A 14,856-nucleotide genomic window follows, 5' to 3' on the forward strand; every position below is an offset into this window, starting at 1 on the left:
AACCCATATTTGGTCATGAATCTCTTCAACAACATCTCCACTCCCAAATTTTAGAAGAATAAATTTTAAAAATATTTTTACTTTTCCATCATGCTTTTTTTTGAGATCTTAAAATGTATTTTTTCCAATTACATGTAAATACAATTTTTAACATAAATTTTAAATTAAATTTTGTGTTCCAAATTTTCTTCTTTCTACCTGAGTTGGTAAGCAAATTGATACAGGTTAAACATGTGCAATCATGTAAAACATATTTCCATATTTAGTCATGTTGTGAAAGAAGCAGAACAAAAGGGAGACAACCACCCCCCAAAAAAGAAGTGAAAATAGTCTGCTTCGATCTGCATTCAGACGTCGTCAGTTCTTTCTCTGGAGGCTGATAGCATTTTCCATCATGAGTCTGCTCGAATTGTCTTGGATCATTGTATTGCAGAGGAGGGCTAAGTCAGTCATAGTTGATCATTACACAATGTTGCTATTGCTACGTAAAATGCTTTTTGGGTCTGCTTACTTACTTTGCACCAGTTCATATAAGTCCAGGTTTTGAAGAATAAATTTTTAAGGAAAAAATTAATGTAATCCCAAATCCTGGGAGTCTAAAAGGAAAGATAGTTTGAGAGGAATGGGTCAGGGGTGAGTGTTCTAGAAAATGAAATTCTGATAATACATGCACAAGTGATAGTCAGCTATTTGGCATAGTGCATAGCATGCTGGACTTGGATACAGAACGGCCTGATTTCAAATACTGCCTCAGTCTCTTAACAGCTGTATAAACCTGGACAAGTCACGTGCCTCCCTCCTTTGTTTTCTATCCTGTAAAATGGGGATAATAATAAGTACTACACAGGGTTGTTGCAAGGATCAAATGAGATAAGACATGTAAAATGCGTTGTAAACTTTAAAATGTTATATAAATTATAGCTATTATTATTATTTAGTGATATCAGTGAAGAAGGATGGGAGATAGCATCTAAAGACAAATGAGTGAAGGAAGCCTTAGGAAACTTAAATAGAAAAGAGATGGAGGAGTAGCAGAATGTTAAGGATGAATACAAAAGAGTTGCATGAACCTGGAAGAACAGTGTCTGGAATACCAATGCCTAGAATGAGCTGAAACTTTCAAAATGCTATGAGCAACTGAGAGAGAGAGAGAGAGAGAGAGAGAGAGAGAGACAGAGACAGAGACAGAGACAGAGACAGAGACAGAGACAGAGAGACAGAGAGATTAAGACAGAGAGAGACAGAGAGAGAGATTTAGAAAATATGCTTGTAGTAAGAACAGGGAAGGAGGAATAGCTGTACTGATTGAAGCACATGGTATGATGTTAATTGATGACAGACAAAAAAGCAGAGATATGTAACCCCTATTTTTCTTCCGTCTTCTCTACCAAGTAGAATGAACTTAAAACAGGAAAGAGTAGAAAAAACCATGGTTAAAACCAACATAGATGAAGATATAGCAAGAGAATACTTAGCGGCTTTAAATGGATTCAAGTCTCCTGAGTCCAGAAAAATTATAGACCAGGGTGCCAAAGAAATTGCAGATCTAGTCAATGAACCACTGTCAGTAATCTCTGAGGAATTATGGAAAGTAGGAGACATGTAAGAAGACTGGAAAAAGGGCAACTGTTCTCTGGTTTTTTTTTTTTGCTGAAAAGATAAAAAAGAAAGAGTAGCCTCTGGAGACTACAGACTGATGAGTTTTCATTGTTCCATGACCAAATTCTAAAATAGTATGTAAAAGAGCAAAAGTGTACTTAGAAAACAAGATGGCAGCATCCTGATACATGAAGACTTTCCTGGTCTCTCCCCTCTCCGTGCCCTACCATCAGCTACTAAGGACTCCCCTCTAAAATTATCTTGTTTACATATTTATTAAGTACCTATAATATGTCTGGCACTCTTCTACATTCTGGGACAAATCATGCCAGTATATCCAGAAGATTTGCTTTAGTTTGTCAGTATGCTGTTCCTTGAACAAGACACTTCATTTCTCAGTTTTGGATATTTTCACTGGCTCTCCTCCATGACTGGAACGTACTCTCTCCTTGTCTAAGGAATTTGAGTTCAAATCCCATCTCAGACACTTACTAGGTATGTGACCTTGGGCAAGTCACTTAAATTCTGTTTGCCTCAGTTTCTTTAACTGCAGAATGGGGATAATAATAGTACCTACTTCCCAGAGTTGTTGTGAAGATCAAATGAAATCATATTTGTACTGCTTAGTACAGTGCCTAATACATAATTGTTGTTTATCCTTCATTTTTTAAGAGAATCATAAACATGATGGAGTGTGATGTCTTGACTTGGGCATGAATTGAATGAATTTAAGTGAGGCAGAGTTGTGAAAAGTGTTAGCCTCACTCTTTCTTCCAGAATCATCAAAGTCCAGTGGCAAGACAAAAGTCAACACTGGTGATGACCCAGGATGTCATGGATGACCTTTGCATCGTCGATGTCTGACCAAGCTCTAACTAAGCACTTCACAGTGCCTGCTTCAGCTGCTTTTATGGTTACTTGGAACAAGTTGTTCTTATCTGCCCATTCCATTGGGGGAAGTCTTTACATGCTTGGGGTAGATATCCCACTAACTCACCAACAGGTTTGAAGGCTGTTGTTTTCCCTCAATCTGGTTTAGCTTAACTGCAGAGAGGGATTTACCAGGGTGTGGCCACACTTCTTGGGCTCACAGGTGAGAGTTGGGTGAAGGTAGACACCAAAGGTAGATGAGGCAATCCCTCATAACAGAGGTGCTAGTTCTCCCTGAACACCCCATACACCTCCTGACACATAGGAGATACTATATAAATGCTAATTGTTTTCATTGTTATCTCTGCCTCCTGGCTTCCCTGGTTTCCTGCAAGTCCCAGCTAAAATCCCATCTTCTACAGGAACCCTTTCCCAATCCTACTTAATTCTAGTGCCATTGTTCCATTGATTATTTCCCAGTTATCCAGTATATAACATATTTGTACATAGTTATTTGCATGCTATCTCCTCCATTAGCTGTGAGCTCCTTGAGAACAGGGAATTTGTTTTACCTTTCTTTGAATCCCCTGTTTTTAGAACAGTGCCTAGCACATAGTTGGTGCTTAATAAATACTTATTGACTGATTGACTGAAAGCAACCAGGAGAGTGAAGGGTCTGGAGACTATGTCATATGAAGAATGATTAAAAGGAACAGTGGAAGTTTAGGTTAATAAAGTGATCACACTTTGTGATCTAATAGTGATCCCTTTAAATAAAACTATGTCTCTGTGACTTGAATTAGAGAATGAGATTTTTAAAAATAGAACAATGAGTAGCTTAGAGTGACTGTTGAAATCTACATTCAGTATAACTTTTTAATGATAGCTTACCCCAAATCAGACACAGTAAAAAAAAAATCTCAGCTACTATATCCTGTTCTTCATATATCCAGGTCTAATCCTCATTAAAATTCTTCATGGGAACTAGAGCAACCGACAATCATTGCATTAGAAAAGTGCTGATATTATAGTATTTTTTTTTCTTTCCACAAGTCCTAGCTTACGCTCCTTTAGCATTTGTTCCGATTCAGATTCCCTCTCTAAAATAAGGCTTTTCCTTCTCTTTGTCATTATTCAAGGTTTGGTGTAAAGGTATTTTTTTTCCTACAGAAAACATTCTGAATTTTGGTATTCAGTGGATATGCTACACTATTCTATTCACTTTCTGTTTGAGTTTCCATCTGCAATTGACGAGGGAATACATGATAATATGTGGCTTGTATGCGTTTATGTTCTCTAAAATTTTAATAAGCCCCTCTACAACTCTTCCCTCCTGTACTCCACCCCCATACTCACATAACCCAATAACCAGAATGACCTTCAGCATCAACAGTAGGTTTGCAAATTCCTTTTCTCCTCATGATCTTGATTTACACATCTTATCAACTGCTCATTACGGGATCCTCTATGACAGGACTGAGGTTAGGGCAAAAAAAAAAAAAAAAAGAATTAGAATATAAGCCACAAACTATGTAGTCCTGGTTCAATTTCCCTTCTCCAATGCCTCTTCCTAATCCCCTCCAAGTCCTACCATGCAGGGGTTTCAGTTGAAGGTAAATGGGAGGTGGGGGGAAGTGATACATGGGAGGGTTGCCATGGAAAGGTTAGCTTTCAAGTGCCTTGCCTGTAATTCTGCATTTCACGTTATTAGCCAGGCCTTACTCTTAAATCTTTCAGTTCTCTGCCCTTCAATGCATTCTGTGGCTCTCTTCCTTTCTGTTTCTGTCTCCCTCACTGGTTCCTTTTCCTGAACCTGCCTACTAAATGTAAATCTCCGACATCCTGTCTTTAATCTTTTTCTCTTCAATGCTCTTTCATACACTTCCTTTGATTCATCTGTTTTCTGTAACTCCCAAATCTTTATCTCCAGTCCCAACCACTCCTCTGAGCCCCAGACCTGCATTTCCAGTTGCCTATCAGACGTTTCACCTGACTCTCCTAAAAGTACTTCAAATTTAACAGGTCCGAAACTAAACCTGCTATCTTCTCCCCCAAACTAACTCTTCCTCCTAATGATATCAATATTTTGACAGTCACTCAGCATAAAGGCCAAAGTCATATTTGATATCTTCTTCCTTGCCCTCCAATATTCAATTAGTTACCAGGTCCCATAGATTCTTTAGGAGTTAAATTAGGGCGATTCAATTTCTTTTTTTCTAAGATTATTATTTAAATTATGTGTTCTTATTCTGGTAATGTGGGTATTTTATATTTTTGTAGACATTGATCAGTTTTATTTGTTATTAGTTGTGTCAGCATTTAATTAGACAAAAATCAGTTCAGTTATTTTTCAGTCATGTACGACTCTTCATGACCCTATTTGAGTTTTCCTGGCAAAGATAGGAGTAGTTTGCCGTTTTCTTCTTCAGCTCATTTTAGAGATGGAAAAAATAAGATTAACGGTGTTAAGTGTTTTGCCCAGAGTCACACAGCTAGTAATTGTCTAAGGCCATATTTGAACTGGAATATTTAAAGATGAGTCTTCCTGGCTGCAGGCTCATCATTCTATCCACTGAGCCACCTAGCTGCCAAACAATATAGTTTCTAATGATATCCCTTATTTCCTCTTCATCTATTGTGATTTCTTTTTAATTTTTTCAGTTATATGCCTAATTCATTGATGAAAATGTATATATATTTAGATACGTTTCTCCAAATGCTTACTTTGGTTACATCCGAGGTAGGGGGTATAGTGGATAGAACACTGGGCCTGGAATCAGGAAGACTTGAGTTTAAATCCAGTCTTAGACACTTATTAGTTGTGTTATCTAGGGCAAGTCACTGAACTTCTGTTTACCTCAATTTCTTCAACTGTAAAATGGGGATAATAGCACCTACCTCAAAGGGTTGTGGTGAGGGTCAAATAATATACTTGTAATGTACTTAACATAATGCCTGGTATATAGTAGGTGCTATATAAATGTTTATTCTTCCCCCCTTTCACTTTCTCCTTCTTTCTTGTTTGTCTTTTTAGTATATTTGTTTAGGTCTTAAAGGGGGTGTATTGAGATCTCCAACTATTATTTTACTGCCTCTCCCTATAATTTGAGTAATTTCTCCCTCTAGTACTTGAATCCTATATGATTTGATACCTATATATTTATTTCATTTTCTGTGGTGCTTTCAGAAAAAATATATTATCCCTGTTTATCACGTCTATTCTATTATTTAGCCTAGCCTGGGATCATATTTACCATCTTTATTTGAATTTTCTTGAGGCATGATATTTAAATTTGCTTGAGACATAACAAATTCTTGTCCAATCCATTATTTTACCTCTGTATGAATCTTTGAGTCTTAGATGTGTTTCCTTTAAACAATGTATTATTGGATTCACCTCTGCAATCCATCGCTTTACCCTCTTTCATTTTATGAGTGAATTTATACCATCCATATTCATAGTTATTAATTGTGTTTTTCCCTCTGCTATTATAAATATTCTTCTTTGTCCGCCACTTTCCTTTGTTCTTCAAGCCTAATAAATTCCTAATCTATGATATCTCCCACAATTTTTCTCTCTATTTCTACCAACAAACTAGTTTAGGCCCTTATAATATTTTTTTTGTGATAATTGCAATAATTCCTAATTGGTCTTCTCATTTTCATTTTCTACCCACTCCAATCTATCCTATAAACCACTGCCAGATTAATCTTCCTAAAACAGAATTCATGTTATTCTTGTGCTCAAAAATGTTCACTGGCCCCCCACTACTTTGGAAATCTAAATAAAGAGTAATTGGAACAAGGGAGGTAGGAATGAGATATCCAAAAGTGCCCATGTTCAAGTCATGTCCAAAATTATCATAGTGTACTAAAAAGATCACTTGACTAGGAATGACTCGACTTTCATTTGGATCTTCCTCCTACTTACCAAATGTGTCACCTTGGGCCACTGATTTCATTTTTGGGGAAGTCTCAGTTTCTCCATATGTTAAATTAAGTGTCTGGATTAGATAATCAGGAAAGATCTGGGTTTGAATCCCACCTCTGAATTTACTAGCTGCATGCCTAGGGACATAACATTAACCTTTCTGAGGGTCATTTTTTCTGATAATGTCTAATATCTGATTGATCTGGTTGTTGTAAGCATCAAATTAGATGATGTACATGTATCATACTGTAAACCTAATCTATATAAATGCTAGGACAGCTAGAATCTATTCTCTGAACCTCTACAATGTTCCATTTGTACCCCTGCATTAGTATGGTCTGTTTGTACTAGGATGGGTAGATTGTACTATGGCAAATTGTGTACCATACTAATCTGTAAGTTCCTTGAGAAAATTATAGCATGCTTTTTTCATCTTAGTGTTCGAAAGTACCTAACTCATGGTAGACATTGGAAGACATTGAATAAATATTGAGGTATTATCTGTACTGTCTTCAAAGAACAAAGGAATTCTCAATTCTATCAGGAGCTCTTTGCATAGACTCAGATTTAGGTATCTAATTGAATTTTCAGTCATTGTCTTTGCCTATTGATCTTTTCTAGAGTCTCACGTCCATCATCATCACCATTCTTTAGTGTCACAGAATAGGAAATGTTGAATGAACACAGGAAGGGAAGCAGGGTGGTGTGAGGCACAGGAGAAGCTTCAGCAACATGGTAATCATGAGCTCCCATAGTTCTTTTCTTTCCTTTTCCTTGTTCTGAGCATTCTTTTATTTGGATTATTTATTGGATTAATTGTTATTATTTGGATTATTATTTATTTGGATTTCCACATTCTCTTTTCTAACTAGCTTATTGGTTGATGTAGTACAAAAATAGAATTTGATACAACTCTCCCCCAGATTTTTTGTTCTTATTCTAATGACATTTTGCTTTTTTTACTTAGCACAACCTTGAACTACTATATTTCATCCACCATGTTGTCATATTTCCTGTATTGCCAAACTCTTCTGGGTGGTGTGTCAGAATGGATAAAGAGCCAGACTTTGGAAGCAAGGAAGAAGGGACAGAATGACCTGCATTCAGGTTCTGCATATGACATTATCCATGTGAGCTTGGGAAAGTCATTTAACTTCTCAGTGGCCCAGGTAACTTTCTAAGACTATATATAAATAAAAAACTGGTTGCTGGTGGAAAGATTTTCACTCCCAAAGTTTCCATACTTGGAGTTCCTTAAACTGATGATAAAACAGGTCTAGGCTACCCCCTTCCACTTGATGTGGACTGCATATTTGAATGTGACATCTTACCTCATGGTATTTACAGTGTTAGGCTGTGGTTAGTATTAACATTATACAATTAGAGGATCATAATTTTAGAAGTGAAAGGGACTCAGGAGGGCATCTAGACTGATTCCTATTTAAGGATGAGAAACTGAGGCCCAAAAGTGAAGTGACTGGCCCAAGGTAATATAATGGCAGAACCTAGATCCGAACCTAGGTATTCTTTCTTAGTCTAAATGCAGCTCTTTCCATCTATAACTCTTGTCTTTCCCATTGGACCCTCCTGTGTGTTCCACAAAGGAGAATACCACAATTGGAATGAAAGTCATAAGGTTTTGATGATCTGTCCTTATGTGAATGTGGAACTATATGGTCTGAAAGACCATTCAAAATTCATATCTTAAAAAGGATGAATTTTGAATCCATCAGGGAGTTGGTGGTTGCTTCTTTCCTCCAGTTTCCTTTGATTGTCTCATGCTTTTGATCTTTATCCTTTTCATTTAAGCCCAGATTTCCTTTCTTCTTTTCCTAAATCTTTTATGCTATAGTTCCATGGGCCAAATATACAATAGTTATACTCTAGTAGTTGAAGAAGCATAATTAATGGAATCGTTTACAGTTTCCCCTAAAGTTTCCCTAACAAGTTGTGTGGCCACAGGCAACCCTTCCTCTTTCATCTTTTCCTGAGGCTCTGACCATCAACTAGCACTTCCTGAATTGTAGCTCTTAGCCCTATGATTTGCATCCTGATCAGGATTTCAGTGATTCAGCAGAAGAATTAGCGGAGCATAAAGACCCCTTCAGAGAGGTTTAGTAGCAGCCAGCTCATTTCTGGTCTTAAAGGTCCTACTGTCTCTGCTCTCCTGCTGCCTCTCTCTTTCAACCCATACCCCATGCCGCAACTCAGCCCCTAACACAGAACTCTAATGCTGTATTTAAGCCATATGTGGTATCTAAGAATGCCATCTGATTACATCTTGTTCCAGTATCATTTTTAGTTTTTCTCCCTCCAGTGCCATATCCATCATTCATTATCCCTAATAGCATCAGGCCAGCTGGACCTCTCCTTTTTCTTACCTTTTCCCCGGGAGGTCTCTGGAAGTGTTCATCTTCCCAATTAAGGCTATCCATCTCTAGAGACAGGGTTCTACTGCTGATACACCTTTGCGCCATCTTTGGTCAGGTCATAGTTAATTTCTTTATGAATGATAACAGCTAGAGGTGGTTTGCTTTGCTTTTTTCTTTGTACTGAATGAGGAATTTAACTCACTGTACTGTTCAAGCAAAACCTAAATTTAATGACTTTTGTATCATGTGGTAAAATTCTTGCTTATATATTACCTAGACAAGAAAATAAGTTCAAGAAAGTAGGATCATAAACTTAGTATTAAAAAGAACCTTAGAGGCTCCCTTTTTGTCCCCTCCCTAATTTTACTCATAATAGGATCCCAGATGAAGAGTTGGAAAGGACATTAGAAGCCATCTAAACCAAATCCTCATTTTCCAGATGAAGAGACTCAGGTCCAAGGAGGCAAACTCACTTACCTAACTTCACATAGGTATTAAGTGGAATCTGGAAGACTCTTCTTCCTGAGCTCAAATACAACCTCATATACTTACTAACTGTAACCCTGGGCAAGTCACTTAATCCTGCTTGTCTCAGTTTCCTCATCTGTAAAATGAGCTGGAGAAGGAAATGACAAGTCATTTCAGTATCCTTGCTAAGAAAACCCCAAATGGGGCCACAGAGAGTTGGACACAACAGAAAATGACAGAGCAACAATATTCAGTTCCATGTTGACTTCAATCAATAAACATTTAGCAAATGTCTATTATGTTCCAGGCAGTGTGCATTCCAAATCCAAACATTCTGAATCCAAATTATGCCCATTTTGCTTAACTAAATTCACTATGTATGGAGCTAGGTGGTACAGTGGATACAGTGCTGGGTCTAGAGTCAGGAAGACTCATCTTCCTGAGTTCAAATCTGACCTCAGACACTTACTAGCTATGTGACCCTGGGCAAATCACTAACCCTGTTTGCCCTGGTTTCCTTACTTGTAAAATAAGCTGGACAAGGAAATGACAAACCACTCCAAAATCTTGGTCAAGAAAACCCCAAAATAGGTCATGACTACTTGAATAACAACATGTGACCAGTTGGCATGATCCTCTGATTCCCAAACTAGCACCTTTTATACTGTACAGTAGTTTTATTTGCTGTTTTTCTAGTTCTTTAAAATTATTTTTAAGTTAAAAAAGCTAACAAAATATATGTGACTAACCTACATGTGGCAAGCTGGTGTAGTGAAAAGGTGCTAGATTTGGAGCCAAAGAATCTGGGTTCTGCTACTTAACGCTTGTATGACTTTGGGCAAATTAAATCACATAACCTCACCACCTAATCTGTAAAGTGAGGAGATAGGACTAGATGTTCTCTAAAGTCTCTCCTCTAAACAGGTGATCCTACGATATACAATCCCAGTTCAGTGGTTCAGAAGATGAATTTGTAGGACATAGACACCCAATAGGACACGGTTATTATAAATTCTATAAACGTAAAATAAAGCGAGTTGCCTTCCATCCTTACACCTTTTAAGTTGCCAACGCTACATCTCGTCTTCATTTGCTCAAATTTTTTTTGGAAGGTATCCTTTGATGATCTGGAACAACAATGCATCCTTTATTTTATTTTTTGAGACTTTTAAAGATTTATTAAATGAGCTTTCTTTCGGGATCCCTTAGTGCTCTCTAGTGACCGCTGTTTGAACAACAAGCGTCTTCCCCCTCGCACCATCACATCACCCTGGTACGTTTCGGTGTTCGCGGGGTGGGAGTGGAGTGGCTATAAGGTGCCTTTGGGGTTCGCAGGTAGGAGTGGGGGTTGGCGGAGAATTGGTGGTTTGTTTTTTTAAATGTGCCTTAATTTTCTTGGATTAATAACAGCTGTGGATCTCTGGAGTCTCGTGCGCATAGGGCTGGAAAGGACGCGAGATCATTTTGTTCAGCCTCCTGCCGCTGGGCAGAACTGTCCCTACGACTTCTCAGATGGTACCTTGCGACTCTCATGTTAGAAATTTCCACTGACAGAACCACGCAGAATGAGGTAAGAAATAAATTAATAAATATAACCAAATACTCTGAATTTTGAAAAAGGTTTCAAATCGCTGTTAAATACTATTAATATAAAATATTTGGCGAATAAGGTATATGTGCATGGGAATTGTAGTGGATATGAATTCTTTTTTCCTCCTTTCTGGCAAGCTACTTATGTGTTCTTCAAAGATTCAGCCGCTAAGAGCACCGCCCCTCTATGCGGCCCGGGGAAAAAACGTTCTCTGAAGAAATAGAAGGTTCTGCTCTGCAGGGCAGGGCACCTGGGGGTGGTATTGTATTTTGCCAACCTTGTTCCGAGGCCAGGGAAAATCCAACAAGGAGATATTTCAGCACCTGCTGAGCTGACCATATGACCCTCCTACCCCTTTCTTCAGTCACTGTCCTGCCTCCAGTTGCCTGTAGAACTCAGGCACTTGATTCAGAAGGTTCTTGCAAGGTCGATCCTCTGAGTTGGGACCTCCTCTCCAACCCCCACACTCATTCATTCTTCCCCCACCCCGCCCCCACTCCCACCTCCACCCCGCCCTCACTTCCACCTCCACTCCCACCTCCTCCCCTACCCCACCCCCAATCTTCTTGGTCATAATCACGGCTACTCAGCTGCACAGTCCCTCCTCTACTATCAATAAAAATGCCCTCCAGGAGTAATTGTGCTAGGAGAAGACTGTCACATTAAGGAATGAACTGTCCCAGGAGCACACTTCCTACTGACACAAGAAGCTGCCTCAGGGTTTCCAGCTGATCCCAGGTCGTCTATCTCGGTGTGTGAAAAAAACCAGGTCTAGTTAGAAACAGGGATTTATTGCTGGAAGGGATTTTAGAGGGCATCTAGTCCAATCACCCTGTTTCTTCTGATGAGGAAACTGAGGCCCTTAAAGGCTAAGTGGCTTGCCCAAGGTCACACAGAGGTGACCACCAGAAACCGAACCTGGGCCCTCTGACAGCAAATCTAGTGTTCTCTCTGCAGTGTACACAACGCCCTCAGATAGTACAGTTTGCTTCAGGGATGTTTTAAGAATAAAATGTTATTGTTGCTGTTCTTAAGGTTCCTTTCATTTTTTTCTTTTCTATTTTATCCACCCTCTTTAATTAACCCATGTTTCACATCTGAGGAGAAATAGGGGAAGAGAAAAGGAGGCAAAGATGGAAACAGAAGAAAATGGAGGCAACTGCAGTGGAAATCTTGAATAATCTTCTACAAATGAACAGTGAGCCACAATTTGGAAACAATGATTTAAGTGATAGCTAAGGAACATTTACAGTGAACTGCTCTTGGTTACTGAGGTCACCACAACTGTGCTAATTATAACATGAGATCCTGGAAGACTGGCAGAGTGAATCAATAGGCCCAGGACTGTAAAACAGCTTCTTCACAGACGGAATGACTAATGGATTATGGGATAGAGGGGGCAGCTTTCTCCCATAGATAAAGGACAGGACTTTCTTGATTCAATATTTTGGGCCTCAAGGAGAAAGGTGTCTTTCTATTCACTTAGGGGAGCCAGGCTTACACAATAAGTATGTGCTTCTACTGTATATGTGCATGTTGTCTTCCCCCAATAAAATGTAAGTTTCTTGAGAACAGAAATTGTTTCCTTTTTTTCTTTCCTTCCTTCCTTCTTTCTTTTCTTTCTTTTCTTTTTTTTTGGCTTCATAACCCTAGTACCTAGAAGAATGCTTTGCTCATAGCAGATTGATTGAAATTATTATTGATATTGCAACATGAAGAGGTATTACCTCATCCATCCTAGGAGGGAGAGCTGAGGGTCTCTAAGCATGAGTCCTAATTTGTCTGAAGTATCAGGCCTGGGCAAGTCACTTAACCTCTATTTGCCTAAATTTACTCATCTGTAGAATTGTCTTTCCCCAGAAGAATATGAACCTCTTGAAAGCAAGGATTAATTCATTTTTTTGTCTTTTGTGCCTCCAGCACCTACCAAAATAGATGGCACATAGTAGATGGATGAAAGTCATTACTGATAAGATTTGTATGTTATTAAGCTAATGGTTCCCCCTTGATTCATATTCTTGATAGTTCAGTTTAACTGAATTTGTATGTTCATTCCTGAGCTAACAGTTCCCTCTAGTATATATATGCCCATTAAATAAGACTTTCTAGAGCAGAACTATGAAATTATTTAGGGTTGGGGTTCTGCAAGCATGCTACAACCACAGTTAAAAGACCTTAGGAATCCTGCCACTGCAACAGATTTGAAGGGAGACAACTGACTCAACAGCTTGGGGAAATGGTGTGGAGGGCGGGGATCCTCTTCTCTCCCCTCCTTTTTAACAGAAAGCTTCATGGATTATTTGGCATCTGAGCTCGGATTTGAGGGAGGGGGAACAAAAGGAAGAATTCCAGTGGGTAAAGGTGTACAAGGAGCCACTTCTAGAAATGGGAGGTTGGTATCCACAAAGGCGTGGAGGTAGAGAAAGCAGCATGAAATCAGGGAGCAGCTGGTAGCACAGTATGGCAGTAGCAGTATATAGTAAAGGAGAGTTGTGTGAAATAAGGTTAAAATGCTGTAGTAGAGTCCAACTACAGAGGGGTCTAAATGCCAAAATAATTACTTTTATGTTTTATCTAAGAGGCAGTGGGAAGCCCCCTTTGGATTTTGAGCTGGGAAATAATGTGATCAGACTTATGCATTGGGAAGGTTACTTTTGTGGCAGTGTGAAAAATTAGAGAGAGAAAGTATTAAAAACAACAACAACTGGTTATACCCCTGATAAAAACTCATTAAGATTTACAGAGCACTTTCCTTACAACTTTAGGGGGGGTGGGGCGGAAGATAGGTAGGGCAATTGTCATTATTCCGGTGAGAAATCGGATGTAAAGAGGCAAAGGTCAATCAGGTAGTGTCTGAGTTGCAATTCATATTCAGTTCTCCTTGACTTTAGGTCTAGTGCTTTATGCATTATCCAACACTGTCTCTTTTCTTAGAAGAAAAGTACTATAGCATTAATGCCAAATAATATCACAGGATAACAGTACAGTGGGATATGGCCATGGAGTTCATTCCAGAAGTTCTTAACTTTTTGTCATGGCCCCCTTTCTGCAATCTGATAAAACCTATGAACTCTTCCATCTCTGATTAATGTTAAATGAATAAAAAAACACATAGAATTACACAGGAAGCCAATTGTATTGAGATAAATACATGACTTTTCCCCATTCAAGTTCACAGACCCCCTCAAATCTATCCATATCCCCCTTTGGGGTTCATGGACCCTAAGTTAAGGACCTTTGATCTAGTTCACTATCCTCATTTTATAACTGAGGAAACTAAGACCCAAGAATTTTAGTAACTTGGCCAAGCTCACACAAGTGGTCAGAAGCAGAACTAAAATTCAAATCCAGTACCACTGATTTCAAATTCAAGTGATTCTCCTCCTCCTCCTCCTCCTCCTTCTCCCACTTCTCCTTTCCCTCCTTGTCCTCCTTTCTCCCACTTCTCCTCCTTTCCCTCCTTCTCCACCTTCTTCTCCTCTTTCTTCTCCTCTTTCTTAAGATTGAATTTCAGTGACCTGATCCCACTCTAAATGGGAATGGATGGAAGCTTTGACTTGCTTTGCTTTCAGTCTGGGCTAACTTGCCCTTCCTCAGGTAACCTAGTGTTCCCCCATCCTAGGTTGATTGTAAGGGTGCTAGACTTCATTCAGACACCTGATTGGCTTAGCTTGACAGGACTGCCTTAGCTCAACTGCAACTCAAAATTCCTCAGCTCAAGCTATCCACCAGCCTTGTACACCTATGCCTGGCCTAGAGCTCTTGATATTTCTTCATTAGTTTCTGTGATCAAGAAAGTTCTCCCTATAGAAAGTGGTCTCTTCCAAAGGCACCAAAACTCCTATGAAAACTAGGGTCTTTTAAAAATTTACTGATAAAGTGCCACTGGGTCATCTGGGAAAAGCCATTTTAACTCTTCCACTTTTAAATCTTCCTTTGTCAGTTTAAAAGGGCAGCACATAAAGCAAATAGAAGTACTCTTCAGTCCCTCCGTTTGTTCATGGCATTTGCATTCTCTTAGGTCA

At 38.9% G+C, this 14,856-nt stretch overlaps 1 protein-coding gene across 1 annotated transcript in view; it reads left to right on the plus strand.

The window, feature by feature from the left end:
• The first annotated feature begins 10,342 nt into the window (after positions 1–10,342).
• RIPPLY2 (ripply transcriptional repressor 2) overlaps positions 10,343–14,856 on the plus strand; it is an 84,915-nt gene continuing 80,401 nt past the window's right edge. The window contains exons 1-2 of the mRNA XM_072642723.1: positions 10,343–10,513; positions 10,651–10,810. The gene's annotated coding sequence lies outside the window, so the exon portion shown is untranslated. The remainder of the gene's footprint in view (positions 10,514–10,650; positions 10,811–14,856) is intronic.

This window comes from Notamacropus eugenii, chromosome 2, assembly GCF_028372415.1.
Source record: "Notamacropus eugenii isolate mMacEug1 chromosome 2, mMacEug1.pri_v2, whole genome shotgun sequence".
Classification (NCBI taxonomy): Eukaryota; Metazoa; Chordata; class Mammalia; order Diprotodontia; family Macropodidae; genus Notamacropus; species Notamacropus eugenii.